The sequence below is a fragment of the Schistocerca americana genome, chromosome 2 (genome assembly GCF_021461395.2).
Source record: "Schistocerca americana isolate TAMUIC-IGC-003095 chromosome 2, iqSchAmer2.1, whole genome shotgun sequence".
NCBI lineage: Eukaryota > Metazoa > Arthropoda > Insecta > Orthoptera > Acrididae > Schistocerca > Schistocerca americana.
The window spans coordinates 963,443,005-963,462,219 of NC_060120.1; the positions used below are offsets into that span (position 1 = coordinate 963,443,005).

The window sequence follows — 19,215 nt, forward strand, 5'->3', positions numbered from 1 at the left end:
CTCCACTGAAGCTAGTGTACTAGAGAACGAATAAGACATGTACATTGTTCTGGAAGCACCTTAAGCGTTGATTTTTACACTACTCTGTTTATAAAATAAATTGTATCCCTTCGTGCCGACGAGTTAATATGACTAGTATTTCTAGCACCGGTGGCGACTTACAACTCAGACTAACAATTAGAAGCCGGCCGTTGTGGCCGAGCGGTTCTAGGAGTTTCAGTCCCGAGCTGCGCTGCTGCTACGGTCGCAGGTTCGAATCCTGCCTCGGGCATGGATGTGTGTGATGTCCTAAGGTTAGTTAGGTTTAAGTAGTTGTAAGTCTAGGGGACTGATGATCTCAGATGTTAAATCCCATAGTGCTTAGAGCCATTTGAACTAACAATTAGACATGCAGATGTCGTAAGAGTTCTCCGAATTCGTCTCCCCGACACCAACAGTAGTGTGAAAATTTTTCTGACCGAAAATTGTAAGTTTTCTAATACCTACCGTTTTACGTACATCACCGGTTCTCTCACATTCTATACTATTCTAATTTTGCAGTCAAAGTAGTCCCCCGTTATCAATGTCCTCTTTCTCTTAACATGATTACAAGGTCTACATGACCAGCATACTTTATCATCAGAACTTTCACTACCCAGGAATTGGCGCCGCCAGCTCTGCTGCTGGCGGATCAATGGAATAAGAAGTCAGGAACGGAGGCAGTAAAAAATAACAAGCGCAAGGGCGAAGTCGCTTCCCGGAATCCAGTCTAGACGAGGCGGATTAGTCAGCGCGGGACTGAAGGTTCGCTATTATACCAGCGGCTGAGCTCCACAGACAGGCGGGCAGGACCGCAGCGGAAATACCCGAGGAGCGCCACCTTATTACCTCCCGAGTTAGCCTCGCTTTGTCCTCTGACCTTTGGTAACAGTGAATCATCGACGAAAAGAGCGCTCTCCCAATAGCCCGCAGGAGGTTCTGCAGCGAACGAACCTGCAATTACAGAGGCGTCAGACGCGCCGCCGAGAAAGGCAACGATGCCGAGCGTGTGTTTGTTTCGTGTTAGTGAGAAATGGTCTGCCGGGAATGCCCAGGCCTAATTTCGGTCGCGGGACGTGCTCTGAATGGACAATGATCGGAAGGGGAATCGAATTTAGCTGTCCGTGAAACGGTGAGCCAGTATGGACCACAAGTGACTATGAAAACCAGAAACAGGCATCCATTGATGGTCAATTACGCAGCAGACCAATACGCTGACGGAAACTGTTGCACCACAAAGAGCCAGTACGCTATTTACCAAACCTTGAGGAGATGTTAAGCACATACCGGACATAAACGACGAAACTTTCATTCGATTTGGAACTCTTTGCCAATCGCCAACATCAGGCTGAGGAATGATCCCCACCTGCCCGAGTACTCTCTGTTGTGGTGTGGTAGAAGATATTCTCCGCATATAACTTTGAGGAATTTCTTGCCATGCCTCAAAAACGTGATGTCTCAGTTAATGAAGATTACTGACTGGAGATTATTACAGAAGTATGGGTTCTCCCAACGCATACGACATTCTGTGAGGGCGATAGAAAAGGGGGACCGGACATGCTAGTCAATGATCTACACACTGCTTAACCCTTTCGCTGTGTGAACTGAAGTGTGGGGTCTTATATTATTCCTCAACAATATGCCATTTGGGAGCCTTGCCATGAAGAGCATGACAACAGTGTTTGCCATTCTTGCGACACACTTGCGAGCATTCAAATGGTTCAAATGGCTCTGAGCACTATGGGACTTAACATCTATGGTCATCTGTCCCCTAGAACTTAGAACTACTTAAACCTAACTAACCTAAGGACAGCACACAACACCCAGCCATCACGAGGCAGAGAAAATCCCTGACCCCGCCGGGAATCGAACCCGAGAACCCGGGCGTGGGAAGCGAGAATGCTACCGCACGACCACGAGATGTGGGCTGCGAGCATTCAACCGTAATCAACAATTATCAAATAAATCTTGTTGTCATAGACAATAGCTACCCACACTAGGATTCCAGAAGAATCGCCGCTCCCTGTAACCTTTCACTACGTCTCTATCGGTCAGTTTTGGCCAGGGGACATCGGCTGGTACGTACTTCTCAATTCAATAACCTTTACCAACAGCCGTATACTTCAGGTTATTTTGTTTTATTTCGAACGCAACCGGTTTCGCCAATTCATTTGACCATCTTCAGGCCCCATATGCTTTTCTCGAGTCAATGAGCTTATCATATAGCACCATAAACCTGGATACCGCGAATCCCAGCCGTTGTGCAACTGATTCATACGAAAGGGTGACACCAACTTTACGTTGTCGTTGTCGTCAATATGACCAGCACGAAGAGACGCGAGACTCACTGTTAAACACCACACACTGCGACTCAATGTCCCAGCTGGCTCCACACGATGTACGTATCTGCTACCTGTGTTATGGTGGCAGTGGGAACATGCGTGCTAGGTAGAGATCTCGACCCCCTTCCAGTAATCTGTTTCCGACGGTTTGTGGTAGCATTCCGCCTGCAACCCCTGTTGTCAAACGTCTATTCGTCACAACCAGTCGAACAACCCTAAGATCATATTCTGATGTTGACTTCCTTGGACGATTCTTGCTTACTCTCCTTGCCACACTGTTGTCCTGAGTGCATCTCGACACAACTCTTTCCGCAAACAGTTCCCTGCAGCGTCCAGTCTGTGCTCTGTCGGTGTGGTGCGTCCATACCCCCTTGCTAATTACTTGACCTTCCTGAGAGTACAAAATATGGTAATGAACTACACGTGCACATTGTCTAGACATGCTGCGTTGCGATCACCAATACAGAAAAACCATAAACCTCACACAGCCAATAGGTATCACGTACTTACATCGTCCTTAAGGGGCTCCGGAAAGGCTCAAAATCATGAAAAGTTCAATTTTTACTTTTTTGAGTTTACTGAATCTGCAGACTATTACCTTTTAATAGATGTATAATTTATTCAATTCCGAAGACTACAACTATTTTGAAATTTTTTTTGAAATGTGTTCTACATGGGCGTGACCCACTGTGGCGCTGTTAAACTGCTGTCAAACGGTGTTATTATTAACGTTCGTGTTCATCAGGTACATTTTAGTGATGTGAGATAATGTATGTGTTGTGGCTAACCTGTGATGGTTCAATATACATCGCTGGTGTGATTGTCGATTGTTTCATGTTTATTTACTCTGTCGTTATCTCGAAAATATTCGTAATTAATTCTGTTTCTTGAGTCTCTGTTTTGTTGAAGTATAATAATGAGTAAAAGTAAAGTTATTAGAAATCCTCTGAAGGCTTTTAAGAAAAGGAGAAATGTTGGAAAGCCAAAGGTATGTGTTATTACTGTAAACAATAAAGACGATAACCTAGTGAGTGAACCTAACCTCTCAAGTACACCTGCCCATAGCAGTCAAAGTGGGAAAGAAAATACTTCACAGGAGAAGCTTGGTTCAATGAGTGAAAACTATGAATGTTTTATGGGAGAATCGGATGTGAATGAAATATTTGATATGTCGGTTCTCAAAGGAATTTTTTCAAACTGTGTAAGATGTATTCATTATAGTGAAGTTTGTCTGGAACTCTCCATAATAAAGCACGTAGGACTTGCTAGTGAAATACAACTGAAATGTGATAAGTGTTCATACATGACCACCTTTTGGAACAGTGTTGCAGTAACTGCAACTGAAGAAAATGGTAGCAAAATCTACGAACACAACAACGAGCGATGCTTGCTTTAGACAAGCAACGCCTTCGGGCTGCAGACAGGGCTGTAAAGAGTCTAGAAATACAAGCAAGAGTAAACAGGAGGAGGAACAAGAGGAAGCTGGAGGAGGAGTTTGCAGAGGATGAAGATAATCCATCCTATGGACCTGGAATGCACTAAAAAGTTAATCCAATCTTTGTCGCTCGATTCCCAAAACTTTTATTTTCTCATACTTATTACATGTTTTCTAAGGATCTTCCTAACATATTTGTTTCAAACTTTCAGTAAATGTTACACAGTACCTTCTGCATAATTTAACACAGCCTTTTTCCAAAAAAACTGTATATTTTTGAATATATAAATAAAAAATTGCAAAAAAATGTTGTGAATTTTCATTACAATTGAAAAAAATCATCTTTAATAACTAAACTAAAATTTTGTAAAATTCCTGTGTTAAGTTGTAGCCCATATTCCAATAAACAATCTGTAAAAAGTTCAACTTCCTACCTCAAATACTTTGTGAGGAAAGATGTAATTTATAAGCGTTATTTTAACATTGCAAGTATAGGGCGTTCCGGAGCCCCTTACGGGGAGGTTTACTATCTTTTGGTTCAAAAAAATCGATCTTTTTAAAATTGCATTTTGGGATCCATAAAAGTGTTTAGAATCCACCCCTGAAACGGTTTTTCCGAATACGGAACGGAAATGTTTGTTATTCGCGATTGAGCAAAAAAAATGCACCTGCCTGAAATCAGCCTTTTTCACGCACCAATTTTTTTCTTTCGGAGGACGAGTTATTGTACCGGTGTTTGGGAGAAAACACACAAAATTCAAATGACAGTTTGAACGCGTGTGTTTGGAAGTTAGCGCCAAAGTATTTGCATTCTGGTGCGAAGACTGTGGAGATTGCGACTTTCCTGGCAGCGCCAGCCGAGATGGCCGAGCGGTTCTAGGCGCTACAGTCTGGAACCGCGCGACCGCTACGGTCGCAGGTTCGAATCCTGCCTCGGGCATGTATGTGTGTGATGTCCTTAGGTTACTTAGGTTTACGTAGTTCTAAGTTCTAGGGGACTGATGACCTCAGAAGTTTAGTTGGTTGGTTGGTTGGTTTGGGGAAGGAGACCAGACAGCGTGGTCATCGGTCTCATCGGATTAGGGAAGGATCGGGAAGGAAGTCGGCCGTGCCCTTTCAGAGGAACCATCCCGGCATTTGCCTGGAGTGATTTAGGGAAATCACGGAAAACCTAAATCAGGATGGCCGGACGCTGGATTGAACCGTCGTCCTCCCGAATGCGAGTCCAGTGTCTAACCACTGCGCCACCCCGCTCGGTAGAAGTTTAGTCCCATAGTGCTCAGAGCCATTTGAACCTTTTTTTTTTCCTGGCAGTGAGCAGCTTCAACGAAGGGTATCCAGCAATTCTGAAGACCATGACAACGATGGACGTCACCCTGGGACTCTATTCGACGCAGTTCGCCAAGCGTTCGGACGACCACGAGATTCAAGCGGCCGAAAACCGTTTGTCACCGGCCGTACGAGCGGCTCTGTAGCAGCGCAGGATGGCCCAGATCGAGCAGAACTCCCTCTATGAAGAAGAGGAAGGACTAGTTTATGGACCCGCAGTAGTAGATTGAACGTACGTTGCATAATATTGCATTTATATGTAGTCAAAACTTCAAACATGTTTTTCTCGAAATGACTTTTTTTTTTATCGCGCGGTATGGTAACTTGAAATCTACTGAACCGATTGGCACGATTCTTTGTTTCCGATGAAGCTAACTAAATTGTCTAAGAGTTGTACCACTTTTATTCCGATCCATCAACTACAAATATTTTTATTTGGCCGACGAAGTCGAAAAATCGATGAAAAAAATCCTATGTTTTCTTCAAATGGCGGCCATTTTGTCTCCTATGGTCCAAATAAGCGAAATACAACTCCTAAAGAATCTTATATACTTCGCGAACGTGAACTCAATTTTGATTTCAGACGAGCCAGCTGACCTGTGACACACCGCGCGTGGAGGTCTACATCGAAATTTTGTTTCGTTCCGACGGCACTTCCGCCTTTGCTCTTCGACATTTTCGATCGAAAAATTCCAGTTTGTAAAGGAAATATCAATAAAAATTTTGACCAAATTTGCCATCGATATCTATAACACATTCCGAGACAAAAATTCTCAAAAGACATGCTTTTTTCGGGCCAAAGATAGTAAACCTCCCCTTAATATGCAGGAGTGATTTTTTCTGTGATGAATATACGCTAAATGAGCTCACACCACGACGAAATTTCAATCAATGTATCCCAAAGGCATGGAAATACTGGATTATCGATTGGATAGTGGTCCACAAGATGTTCAAAGTGCAACACTTTTCATTTTCGGACGTTTACAACCGAGAGATAAAGAAAAGGGCAGCTCCTTGATATTTGCTGTACAAGCATTTTATTCACCGGCAGCATTGTGACATTACTGTGACATATCGCAAAGTGATAGTGTTTCATTTTCTGTCATTATTTAGTGGCTATTTTATTGAGAGTACTGAACAAGTTGACTTGAGAGGTAGGCTTTGCATTTTTCGCACTGGTGTGATCTCATGGTGCTGTTGTCGGCAGAAGGCAATCAGTAAATCTCATTGGATTGGGTCAAGCGAGCGCCCCCCCCCCCCCCCCCCCCAATGGGCAGTTTCTGAGGAAGTGAGGCTGTGGTCTGCTTCGGGCTTTTGGCTGCGGTGTCGATGCCTGACATAGCCGAGGACAAGAGGTGCTGTGCCGCCATTGCCATCCCCAGAGGATAACTGAGTTTCACAATTCTGCCTTTTCTGCACGAACATCGAAGGTCGAGACGCCATGGAGTTGCCTGATCACTGTGAGAAAAAAAGTTATTTTCGCCCCAAAATTTTGTCATCCAATCGAACTGCGTTGACACACCACTGTGTTTGGTATGAACAAGCTGACGAATTGAGACACTGCTATAGCCTGGTGTCATCCTCATGTTTGTTAATGTGTGTGTTGTACACCAAGAGAGGGAAGTTTCTGCTGTGTTTCTCTGTTTTTTTTTTTTTTTTTTTTTCAAATGAAATGTGAGAATTCCTAAGGGCCCAAACTGGTGAGGTCATTGGTCCCTAGACTTACACACTACTTAAACTGACTTAAGCTTACTTATGCCAAGAACAACATAGACACCCATGCCCGAGGGAGGACTCGAACCTCCCGCGGTAGGGGCTGCGCAGTCAATGACATGGCGCCTGAGACCGCGCGGCTTTTTTCATATTCTCGCCCGTCAGATTGCCAATAGCTGTAGGTCACCGCCTCCATACGATACTTTCAAAAGTTAGGCGGTTGACAGTTGTGAACTGAGATGCTATTCTGCGCCGGCCGTTGTGGCCGAGCGGTTCTAGGCGCTTCAGTCCGCTACGGTCGCAAGTTCGAATCCTGCCTCGGGCATGGATGTGTGTGATGTCCTTAGGTTAGTTCGGTTTAAGTAGTTCTAAGTTCTAGGGGACTGATGACCTCAGATGTTAAGTCCCATAGTGCTCAGAGCCATTTTGCTATTCTGCTCTGGCCCACCACGCTGGGTGTACCCTCTGCGGGTGGCTCTGGCGCTGGTCAGTGAATGCTAGCTGCTGTTTGGGAAATGTTAGTGTTGCAATTGCGATAGCATGGTACTCATTCTGATCTGCTCATGACCTGTTTGCTTTGCTACGCAACTTCTGTGGCATCGTTAACTTTGATTTTGCGAGCTGCCTAGATGAGAAGATTTTGTTGTGTTTTCCCCACACAGTCTTTCACACATTTTATGCCTGCTCCCGGTGTTACAGGCATTTTGTAATTTGATCTGGGTTTTGGAGAAATTTGTTCTCTGGTAACTTTATCATGATTTATGCAAGTCATTAGAGCAAATAAATATCTATTAACCCCAGTCTTGACCTATCTTTCAATATCCTTTAAATTGTCCTGCAACATTTCCATGCTTAGGCGACCCACTAATAATAAACACAATCTGGTCCAGACTTAAGCTGCTTGTTTTCACTATGATAGAGATATCGTTGTGCTCGGTGGAAATTTCAATGTCGTTCTCTTATCATTCATTGAAGGTAGCAACCATTGCACTTGCTCGTCTTGTCTGCTTCTGTAACTGTTTATTAACTAGGGAGAGGTGTGTCGCATTCTCCTGAGATCATAAGTTTCCCGTGGGTTGTTTCGTGACTATTCGGCTAACTGCCTTACATTATTCAGACGTAACAAGCAGCAACATCGCATGTAAACATCTAACGTTAAGAAAATATCAATGAAATGTGGAAACAGTGAATAATAGTTAGTGAAACTTACAGAGAAATTTTTCACAATCAGTTCTGAATAAAATGTCTTCCTGTTTTAACATTATGTATTTTTGCGAATCTCCTTGAAGCAAAGGAAAATTCTAATGAGGGGCCATTGCTAGAAAAGCAACCAGCGTTAAGTGTACCGTAAGAAGAGTGACAGGATCGCTACTGTTCACTATATGTGTGAATTATCCTATTCGCCGTTGACCCGGCTGTGTGCAAAGTTTAATTCTTACAAAAAAGTGAAACCAGCAATCAAACAATTTTCAACAACGCTATTAACCGTTTTCGAACCGACTATTGCTGTACACGCTAAGTTGACGTCATAGTGGGAAAACATATCACACACACACACACACACACATATATATATATATATATATATATATATATATATATATATATATATATATATATATATATATATAACTGGTTGAAACAGTAGTTGTCTAAAGCGTAGTCAGTTGTCAGTAGTCATGAATTTTGAAGATTTTTCCGAAGATGGGAAATCTAAAGGTAATAAACATTTAGTGGAAAGATTAGAAACTAAACACAAAAGTGTGAAAAAGGAAAAATGACCAGACATTACTTGGCAACGCCGGCCGCGGTGGCGGTGCGGTTCTAGGCGCTCCAGTCCGGAGCCGCGCTGCTGCTACGGTCGCAGGTTCGAATCCTGCCTTGGGCATGGGTGTGTGTGATGTCCTTAGGTTAGTTAGGTTTAAGTAGTTCTAAGTTCAAGGGGACTGATGACCACAGCAGTTGAGTCCCATAGTGCTCAGAGCCATTTGAACCATTACTTGGCAACACTTTCGCAGTACAGTTAATGGAGGCAGTTAACAATCGTCAAGGGTATCCATCTGGGAGGGGGGGGGGGGTGAATGATTTAATGCATAACGACCACATAAATCACCTGCGTAGAAGTTCGATATCAGACTTAAATAAGAAAATTACAGTTGATTCCTTGAAACTAGTTATTTCATAAACAAATAGTTTAATGATCGCTATTGGAGTACATACGTATAAAATTTCCAAATCTAATCAACTGTGTGACCGTCTACCACTGTCGTCTTCATGATATGTGAGGAAGGGACGAAAGAAGGTTAGCGTTTAATGTTTTCTGAAGACGAGTTTTATACAGATGGAGCGCAAGCCCAGGCTGAACAAGGATGGAGAAGGATATTGACTGCATCACTGTGAAAGGAAATATCCTGGCATCTTACTTTATCGATATACGGGAACCATGAGAAACATAAACCTGGAAATGTGGATGGGGAATTATAAGTCCTCAACAACTAAATTTTACGCCAATGCCTTAACCAATGCTCCACTTTCTTCGACGTGATGAATAACATTTAAATATATTTTACGTTTTATGTCGTTCCTTGGTTCCTTCAATAAAAAAGGCACAGAATGAAAGTGAAGTATCTAAGTGAAATGTATCTGCAGACGCCGAATATCGGACAGCCTGGCGTATGTAAGCCAACGGAGTCCAATGCCAGGACGACGCAGATGTGATACCAAATCTCAAAAATCGTAGGCTGAACCAAACAGTAATTTAACTTTACGAAATATGTGCTCCCAAAAGTTGCTTCTTACCTAACAATAAGATAACCAAAGAATATAGTATAGTAACATATCTGGAAACATGATATAGCACATTGATTATACATATACATCGAATGTGTATTACAGGTCACTGAGAATGCCTCGTAAATAAGAGACTGCGAAACGCGGGTGGCATAAAAAAAACAACTTTTATTTCGCCGCATAAACAAGCCGCATCTGCAACCGATGACAGATCCAGTAGACGATTACATTATTAGGCAATATGTATCAACACAGTAGAAACAATTTTTTATCGATATCAGCTTCATCTTCGAAGCAACAAGTACATTTCACCCTGTTCTACAGTAAAAACAGCAGAAACAACATACCTAGCGAGGTGGCATAGTGGTTAGCACACTGGACTCGCATTCGGGAGGACGACGGTTCAAACAAGCGCCCAACCATCCTGATTTAGCTTTTCCGCCATTTCACCAGATCGCTTCAGGTAATTTCCGGGATGGTTCCTTTGAAGAGGCACGGCCGACTTCCTTCCACATCCTTCCGTAGTCCGATGGGACCTCGCTGTTTGGCCCCGTCACCCGAACCAACCAACGAACCTTGATCTCCGGCCGGCCGGAGTGGCCGAGCGGTTCTAGGCACTACAGTCTGGAACCACGCGACCGCTATCGTCACGGGTTCGAATCCTGCCACGAGCATGGATGTGTGTGATGTCCTTAGGTTAGTTAGGTTTAAGTAGTTCAAAGTTCTAGGGGACTGATGACCTTAGCAGTTAAGCCCCATAGTGCTCAGAACCATTTGAACCTTTTGAACCTTGGTCTCCCTCTAAATTTCCTATCGTCACTCTCCCCCCTCCCCCGTGCCCCCCCCCCCTCCCCCCCCCCCCCCCGCCACGCACAGAAACTATACTCTATGAAATTAACTTACAATACACGTAATAAGTTGGGAGGAAATTCACAGATGCAGTCAGTTTACTCAAGAGAATATAGTACGTCACGCTTACGAGCTAGTTAGGAAGCCACATTACGAGAAGTTGACCCAGCAACGCACGCAGTGTTGTAGTAACAGGGCGGCTAAGCCTGCATTTTTCTAGGGCTCAGAGACCGGGGAGCTTATTTATGAGTTTCAGAGCGGGTGCGACGCCGCCACGCACACATTCACACATTCCCCGGCGACATAGAGGTTTACGAGCGACCAGCCGTTGCGGGCTTTCCGACAGGTGCCGCTTTATGCTACAAGTAAATACATAAACTAACCAAATTGAAAATAGGGGAAAAAGCAGAAGAAAAATATCGCGTTACGAACTTTGTTTAGTTATTTTTGTTCTGGCTGCATGTTTACATTCAATAAAGCGATGCGACTGTATGTCAATCTCAAATCCAGTATTGTGTCTGTTAAGAGTCTCTTACAACAGAGAACGTGAGACACGTTCCACTGTTCAAGGAATATATTGGATATCTGTACACAAGTTTTAGATCGTCTTCATGAACAGCTTTTGTAATAGATCGTTACCTAATCCTCGTCGTACTTAATACTGTCCTCAAACCGAAGATTGATTTGAACGCTAAGGCTTGGCGTGATCCTATTGGTCGATGCAGCCAATGCCTTACGAGGAAATCCTTGACTGCGAGACGACATCACAGTTACAGGTAGTCTGCGTAAACCAGTTGTTCGCCACTGATGCATTCTACATATGGATCAACTAAGACATGAAGATGGTGCACCGAAACGCCGAAACTGGTAGCTACACTATAAATGGCATCAGAAGGACGCCTGTAGATGCTGTATTTTCTTACAACAGTGAGTGCGAGGTGACCAGTTCAGTAAGGCTCCTTTGAAAGTGTTGTGTGATGAATAATGACAGGAAAAATATTAGCTGCTAATGACTCACCACGTGCATCAGGATAGTGAGAGAAAATGAGTGTCCGGGAGGAGCAGAGAACAACTTTCAATGGTGTGTACACTTTGTGATCAAAAGTATTCGGACACCTCCAAAAACATACTATTTTCATACTGGGTGCATCTGCTGCCACCAACTGCCAGGTACTCCGCATCAGGGACGTCAATAGTCATTAGCCATCGCGAGAAAGCAGACTGCAGCGAACCGTGGAGCTCACGGACATCGAACGTGGTCTGGTTGGGTGTCACTTGTGTCATACGACTGTATGTGAGATTTCCACACTCCTAAACATCCCTAGGTGCGCTGTTTCCGATGTGTTAGTGAAGCGGAAACGTGAAGGGGCACGTACAGCACAAAAACGTACCGACCGACCTCGTCTGTTGTCTGACAGAGACCGCCGACAGTTGGAGAGGTTTATAATGTGTAAATAGGCAAACATCTATACAGACCATCACGCAGAAATTCCAAACTGCATTAGGATCCACTGCAAGTACTATGATAGGCGGGAGGTGAGAAAACTTGGATTTCATGGTCGAGTGGCTGCTCATAAGCCACATATCACACCCGTGAATGCCAAACGACGCCTCGCTTGGTGTAAGGAGCGTAAACATTGGACGATTGAACAGTGGAAAAACGTTGTGTGGAGTGACGAATCACTGTATGCAATGTGACGATCCGATGGCAGGATGTGGGTTTGGTAAATGCCAGGTGAATGTCATCTGCCAGCGTGTGTAGTGCCAACAGTAAAATTCGGAGACGGTGGTGTTATGGTTTCGTCGTGTTTTTCATGGAGGGGGCTTGCACCCCTTGGTGTTTTGCGTGGCACTATCACAGCTCAGGCCTACATTGAAGTTTTAAGTACCTTCTTGCTTCCCACTGTTGAAGAGTAAATCGGAGATGGGGACTGCATCTTTCAGCACGATCGAGCACCTATCCATAACACGGCCTATGGCAGAGTGGTTACATCTCAGTAACATCCCTGTAATGAACTGCCTGCACAGAGTCCTGACCTGAATCCTACAGAACAGCTTTGGGCTGCTTTGGTACGCCGACTTCGTGCCAGGCCTCACCGATAACGTCGATACTTCTCTTCAGCTCAGCACTCCGTAAGGAATGGGCTGCCATTCCCCAAGGAACCTTCCAGCACCTGATTGAATATCTGCCTGAGTAAGTTGAAGCTGTCATCAAGGCTAAGAGTGGGCCAACACTATACTGAATTCCAACACTATCGATGAAGGGCGCCACGAACTTGTAAGTCATTTTCAGCCAGGTGTCCGGATACTTTTGATTACATAACATATGTGTTACACTTCACAAAATGGATATCGACGACATTCAATAAATGTTCAAAACAAATCACTAACTTGTACCATGAAAATCGTATGGCAGACGGCGCGCCACAGTGATCACAAACCTCACCATCAAGATCGAAGGCGAACTCCTTGGGAGTTACAAACCGTGAAGGACGTTCAGCTAGGTGAGACTCAAACAATGCATATAGAATCATACTGGTGTAACGGGCTAATGTGAACCGATAGAATTTGATCGCAAGCAACCAATGCGAATACAGAGACTGAATTTGTCCTGTGGTTCCAGGTGGTATGAATTGCAATGTCACTCAGGAGGAATAGTTTGCTCTAAAGGAGTATGATTTTTATACGCAGTCCAAGAATCAAGCAAAGGCAAGTTATTTCGAGCAGCCATTGAGCAAAAATAGTGCTAATACAAATACTGTAGTTCTCTTACGCCCATTTTCCCACTCTTGCTTGCTGTGATGTAAATATTCCTTTACGGCCCTTGCAAAATCACGCTCGCGAGAAAGAACTGTAGTGGGCAGAGCACCTCTAACTTCTCGCAGCACAATTAATAACTTTCAAGTCAATTTAAGATCCGGTTTAAACATTGGCATTATTGTATACGAATGCGTTAACGCATTGACATCAGTTGATCTTGACACAGCTCTTTGGTACCTCTAATTTCCAGGGTCTCTTTCGTAAGTATATCCTCTTCAAATCCCGACTGCTCAGAGGTGAAAACAAATTTTTTACTGAACGTTTGGATAAGTCAGATTTTGGGACCGATTCCTCAGTTTGCTGTGCATCGTCAAGTTGACGCTTTACTTGAAATTTCGTTATCTTAGGTCTTTGAACTCTGTAGCACTGTTTGAAGTTATGTAACCATTCGCTGCTTCTCTTGATATCACTGTAATCTATTCATGTGCATAGCGTAGTAGGTCACTATAATGTACATCCCGAAATTTTTATCTAGCGTCCTTGAAAAGCGCAAACACCAGTTTTCGTAACAAGTGCCCTTTGAGTTGCAGTCAAGTCTTCGAAGGAAGCACTTGAGCTACGAAATCACGACATCCAGAAACATGTGGCCTCAGTATGCCAATATCGATTATTTTTTAGGTGCATATGGGTATTTAAGGTGATATATCGAATTGCCAAAACTGCTAGCGAAATTAAAGTAAAATTCTATCTCAATTGCACGGCTGTTTGGCGAATTTCATTGTTAAATATCAGAAACGTGTGTTGGTCATTTGACTTCTGAATACAGTGCACAAAAATTTGCGATTACGCTATTTCCACATTCGACTTTCTTTTGATAGTCCATCTCGCGCCGGCTTAGTTACGCAGTGCCAAATTGTAAAATGGACGTTTTTTGTGAATATCACCTCGCAAATTTGTGAATTTTAACAGTATAAAATTAACAATTAAATTACTTTTTGGTCGAGCCTTCTTACTATGAAATTACTGCGTTTGTAATGTAAAGTTTCAACCGAAAAGTGAACGAAATTAATTTTGCATAACTTTAAGAAAGTCTTTCATCTTTCATTACCTTCACAGGATTGTTAAAATTATTAACATTAATGAAATAGCGTCTTGGGTCAGAGGTTGTAAGTAGGCTGTTTAGGTTTTTATGTTGGTAACGCCACGTAGCGCTCTATACGAAAATCACTGGCTGTGCTGTGTGCAGTCGGTGGCTGGTTGGTATTGTTGGAATATTCGCTATTGTAGTGTTGGGCAGTTGGTTGTTAACAGCGGGTAGCGTTGTGCAGTTGGAGGTGAGCCGCCAGCAGTGGTGGGTGTGGGGAGAGATATGGCAGAATTTTGAGAGCGGACGATCTGGACTTGTGTCCATCAGAAAGAGTAAATTTGTAGTACTAGATATCATGGACTGATATATATATATATATATATATATATATATATATATATATATATATGTGATGTCTTTTGAACATTATTAAGGTAAATACATTGTTTGTTCTCTATCAAAATCTTTCATTTGTTAACTATGCCTATCAGTAGTTAATGCCTTTAGTAGTTAGAATCTTTATTTTGCTGGCAGTATTGGCGCCCGCTGTATTGCAGTAGTTCGAGTAACGAAGATTTTTGTGAGGTAAGTGATTCATGAAACGTATAGGTTATTGTTAGTCAGGGCCATTCTTTTGTAGAGATTATTGAAAGTCAGATTGCGTTGTGCAAAAAATATCGTGTGTCAGTTTAGTGTTGATCAGAATAAGTAAAGAGAGAAATGTCTGAGTACGTTCAGTTCTGCTCAGCTATTTCAAAATCAAATAACATAAGGGGTTTACCAGCACAGTGATTCATTAATTCTTCTAAGGGGAGATTTCAAGGTGTACTAGCCCAGTCAATGAAGACCAAAAAAGGGCGAATATGGGAGACACTAAAAGTCCTGAGCGGCGAGGGTGGGGGAAGGATGGGGACAAGGGTTGAGTTTGAAGGTGACTTTTGTCCGTTTTTCTTGAATAACTCAGTAGCCGAGGTCTCCAGCGATGACATGTCCTAGTATAAAATTCTAATACATTAAGTTTTCTACAAAAAAGGTCCTATTCATTTTTTTCTCTGGGACTAATAGTTTGCGGAAGAGAGCGAGACAATATTGAAAGACTCTTACGTGGTTTTCATAGGTCAGTTTGACGTAGTTTCCCGATTGATAGATCGCAGCTGTCAAAAATGGTTCAAATGGCTCTAAGCACTAAGGGACTTAACATCTGAGGTCATCAGTCCCCTAGACATAGAACTACAGAAACCTAACCAACCTAAGTACATTGTACACATCTATGCCCGAGGCAGGATTCGAACCTGTGACCGTAGCAGCAGCGCGGTTCCGGACTGAAGCGCCTAGAACCGCTCGGCCACATTGGCCGGCCACAGCTGTCCTATATCAAATTGTTCGTCTCGACTTCCTCTACACAACTGTTGTTCGTTGTAAACAGTTTTCCTTTACGGCCTCTATGTTCTGTAGACCACTATGATCAGCATAAGAGAGGTTACCTATTATTGTACGTTATACTGTTTCTTCGTGTTCCATTAATTAGCATCGTAATAAGATTGACATCCAGAACGCTGTTGTGCCTGTTATCTGCCTTATCTAACAGGCGATAGATATATTGGGCATTGGAGCAACTTCTGCGCTGAAACACGAGTCTCGCCGTGCACGGCGTCTTTCTTCAAAAGTATGTCCTTTAAGGTTTTTCAACATTTCTGTTAGACTCTTTTGTTAGTTAAACAAGCCCGTGACCTTTTAAGCAGCATAACCCAGAAGATTTCCTGGTCGGTGAGTATTCGTTGGAGATGGTATCGTCAGGAGCGAGCCTGAGAACTGTGGCAGGACAACTGTTGTTCTCTAGACAGATAACCAGTGTGACAGATAGCGCGAGCAGCAATCTGGCTGCTGATGACGCCATAGTGTAAGGGAAAGTGTCGTCTTTGGGTGACTGTAGGAGAACATACGAGGAGATGGGCAGAATTTATCTAAATACGGGAAAATGCATGTTAGTGCCCATGAGTAGGTATAACAAAATTGTAGAGGAGAAGCTCCAAATATGGACAGTGGTCTCAATATGGGTTAGGAGGCCTGGGGACACAGAAAGTGCTACCACCTGGTCGTGGCAAGTGTAAATCTGTTCCCCACTACCTTCAAAGACGATTGTAAACAATTGGCTGTACGAACGCTTTTTTTTTTTTTTTATTTTCTGCAGTGAGATTTTGCGCTTGAAACCGTTGATTCTGTGGACTGCAATCTATTGACGGGTACGTGCTTTACCATTTTCTTTAGCATTTGACTTAGCTATGCATGCAATTCTTTCGAAGCACTGTATTACTGATAAGCTAAAGCATGTGTTTCCCAGTTTTCATTGTTCTGTCTGTATTTCGTGATGACCCTTAGGGCCATTTTGCAGGAACCACCGTGTGGTCCAAATAACATGAAGGGTCTCATTATGGGCTATCCCGTGTTTGGACCAATTTATATTCCTATGATTTGAGTTGAAATCAAGATTTGTTTTCCAGGAAGCCACACAACAGGCCTAAGTAACAAGCCAAGGGCAAAAGGAAGGTGTGAGACCCTTTGATGCCGGCCGGAGTGGCCGAGAGGTTCTAGGCGCTACAGTCGGGAACCGCGCGACCGCTACGGTCGCAGGTTAGAATGCTGCCTCAGGCATAAATGTGTGTGATGTCCTTAGGTTAGTTAGGTTTAAGTAGTTCTAAGTTCTAGGGGACTGATGATCTCAGAAGTTAAGTCCCATAGTGCTCAGAGCCATCCAGACCCTTTGAAAATGGCTTAAAACATCACTGCTGCGAGGGATCTCTAAAGGCTGCAAAAGTATACGACGTAGAGCTCTACCCTGCACACTTTAACCAATCTCTGCACCCAGTGCTAAGCTAAGAAGGCCCTTTTTTTTTTTAGGACCACGTCCTACAGAACAAAGGTTTTTTGGTTATTCTTCATCCGATCTCAAACGATTGGCGTTTGTTTAAGCAGAGAGGAATGGCATTAACGTACCTTCACTACTAACGCAGCGGGTGGGAGTTGGGCAGATTTTTTGCTGAATCGCCGTTCATCTCGCCTATCGATCGACCGTCAGCCAGGAACGGATAACACACAACCTCCAAGGGTAAACCCACCAACAAATCCAGGCTCTCCTCTTCTCAGTCAGGAAAGTTTTCTGAATTTCGTCTGCTCATTCCTTCTTCATCACATGCACAACTAGAAACTTCAGCTCCTGTTAGCCCTTGTAACATTTCACCACCACCCACAACTGCAAAGAAAAAACTCAACAGAGGTCGAAAATCTGCAAAAGCCTCCTTTATTACAGGATCACCGTACAAGGAAGAGCAAACAAGTGCCTTGGGCAGGTCGCTGAAGAGAAAGAAAAAGCTAACTTTTCGTGATCAAATATTGAAGCAGATCCAGAAATCAAATAAAGACGGCACGAGAAGCAAAAAAGAATATATGGAAGAAAAAGAAAGTAGACTTATCTTCATCTGACGAATTATTTAATGAGGATGGGCCTACACTACACGATAAGGAAAGTGATTTTGAGCTTTCTGAAGACCGCACGCCTTCTGGGACAGATGTATTGTGCACATTCTGCGACAGTCAATTCTCAGCGGTCGCCAAAGGAGGATTGGGTTCAGTGTTTCTAGTGCCGTGTGTGAGCGCATACTGAATGTGCAGGGATGGACAATGAAGCTTATATTTGTGATTATTGCAAATAAACTTGCACTTAAAACATGTTTCTAAATATTTTTTCCTTCATGTTAAGGGTAGCCCATATTTGGACTCCCCCCCCCCCCCCCCCCCCTCCCCCGACCAAAATGGCGTTTTTATAATGGGTTTTTAAATAAATTATTTAAAATAAGAAAATGTTTGTAATTGTTTAATTCCCCATAACTTTGACACATCTTATTGCACAATCCCAGGATTTCTACAGTAATTTAATCGTTAAAAGAAAAATGTTACTGTGTAAAAACCTTAGCTAGCCTATATTTGGAATTTCTCCTCTAATATTCCAATACCATAAGAGTGGTGTTCTGCTTGACACAGTCACGTCAATCAAATATCTAAACGTAAAAATTTGCATAGCGACAAGAAAAGGTACGATGACATGTCCGTTGCAGATGTGAATGGTTGACATCGGTTATTGGAAGGATTCTAGGAAAAAGTAGCTCGTCAGAAAACTTGTCTGAAACATTTTTAAATACAGCTAAAGTGTTTGGGATCCCCAGCATTACCGTTAGGTTCGATCGACAAGCGAGTGTTACCGATATGCTCCTCGAACTGAAGGTAAGAAGATCTTTTATCGAACGGCTTTTGAGAAAGTTTAGAGAACCGGCATTTGCGACACAGTGCAAGAATGATCTTACCACCACTAACAATTATCTTGCATAAGGATTGCAAAGACAAGAGGAATGGGGGATCGTACGGTAGCGTACAGGCATTCCATCGCTCCGTTTGAGAGTGGAACAGGAAAGGCAATGGCTTACAGTCATCTAAGATAACCTCCGCCATAGGCAGTACGGTGGCTTGCGGAGCATGTACGTATATCGATGTAGACCATTCTCTGTGCCTTTGCTTGGTTTTCCGTGAATGACGAATGAGAGACACACGTGTTTCCATATATTGAAAATTAATATTTATCTCTCACGGGAGACCACGTAGTTCAAAAAGCGTGCTTCAGGAAAGAGCAAGATGAGAAACTTTTCTGTAGCGGAAACAGGACGCCTAGTGTAGCACGCAGGGAACTCGGCTGTAAAGGAGTCAACGGGGTACTTTTAGATTTGATACGCAGGCTGGGATCGGAGGGATTAGCTAAACTAAGGAAGTTTGGTAATAACGAGCGTTAGCCACTAGCTTACCTTGATGAAGATGGCTCTTAGACACTTACTGCCTCCATCTTC

General features: G+C 43.2%; 1 protein-coding gene across 2 annotated transcripts in view; it reads right to left on the bottom strand.

Moving 5' to 3' along the window:
• LOC124596204 (division abnormally delayed protein-like) overlaps window positions 1-19,215 on the bottom strand; it is a 1,031,505-nt gene that overhangs the window by 708,071 nt on the left and 304,219 nt on the right. The gene's annotated exons all lie outside the window — the stretch shown is intronic.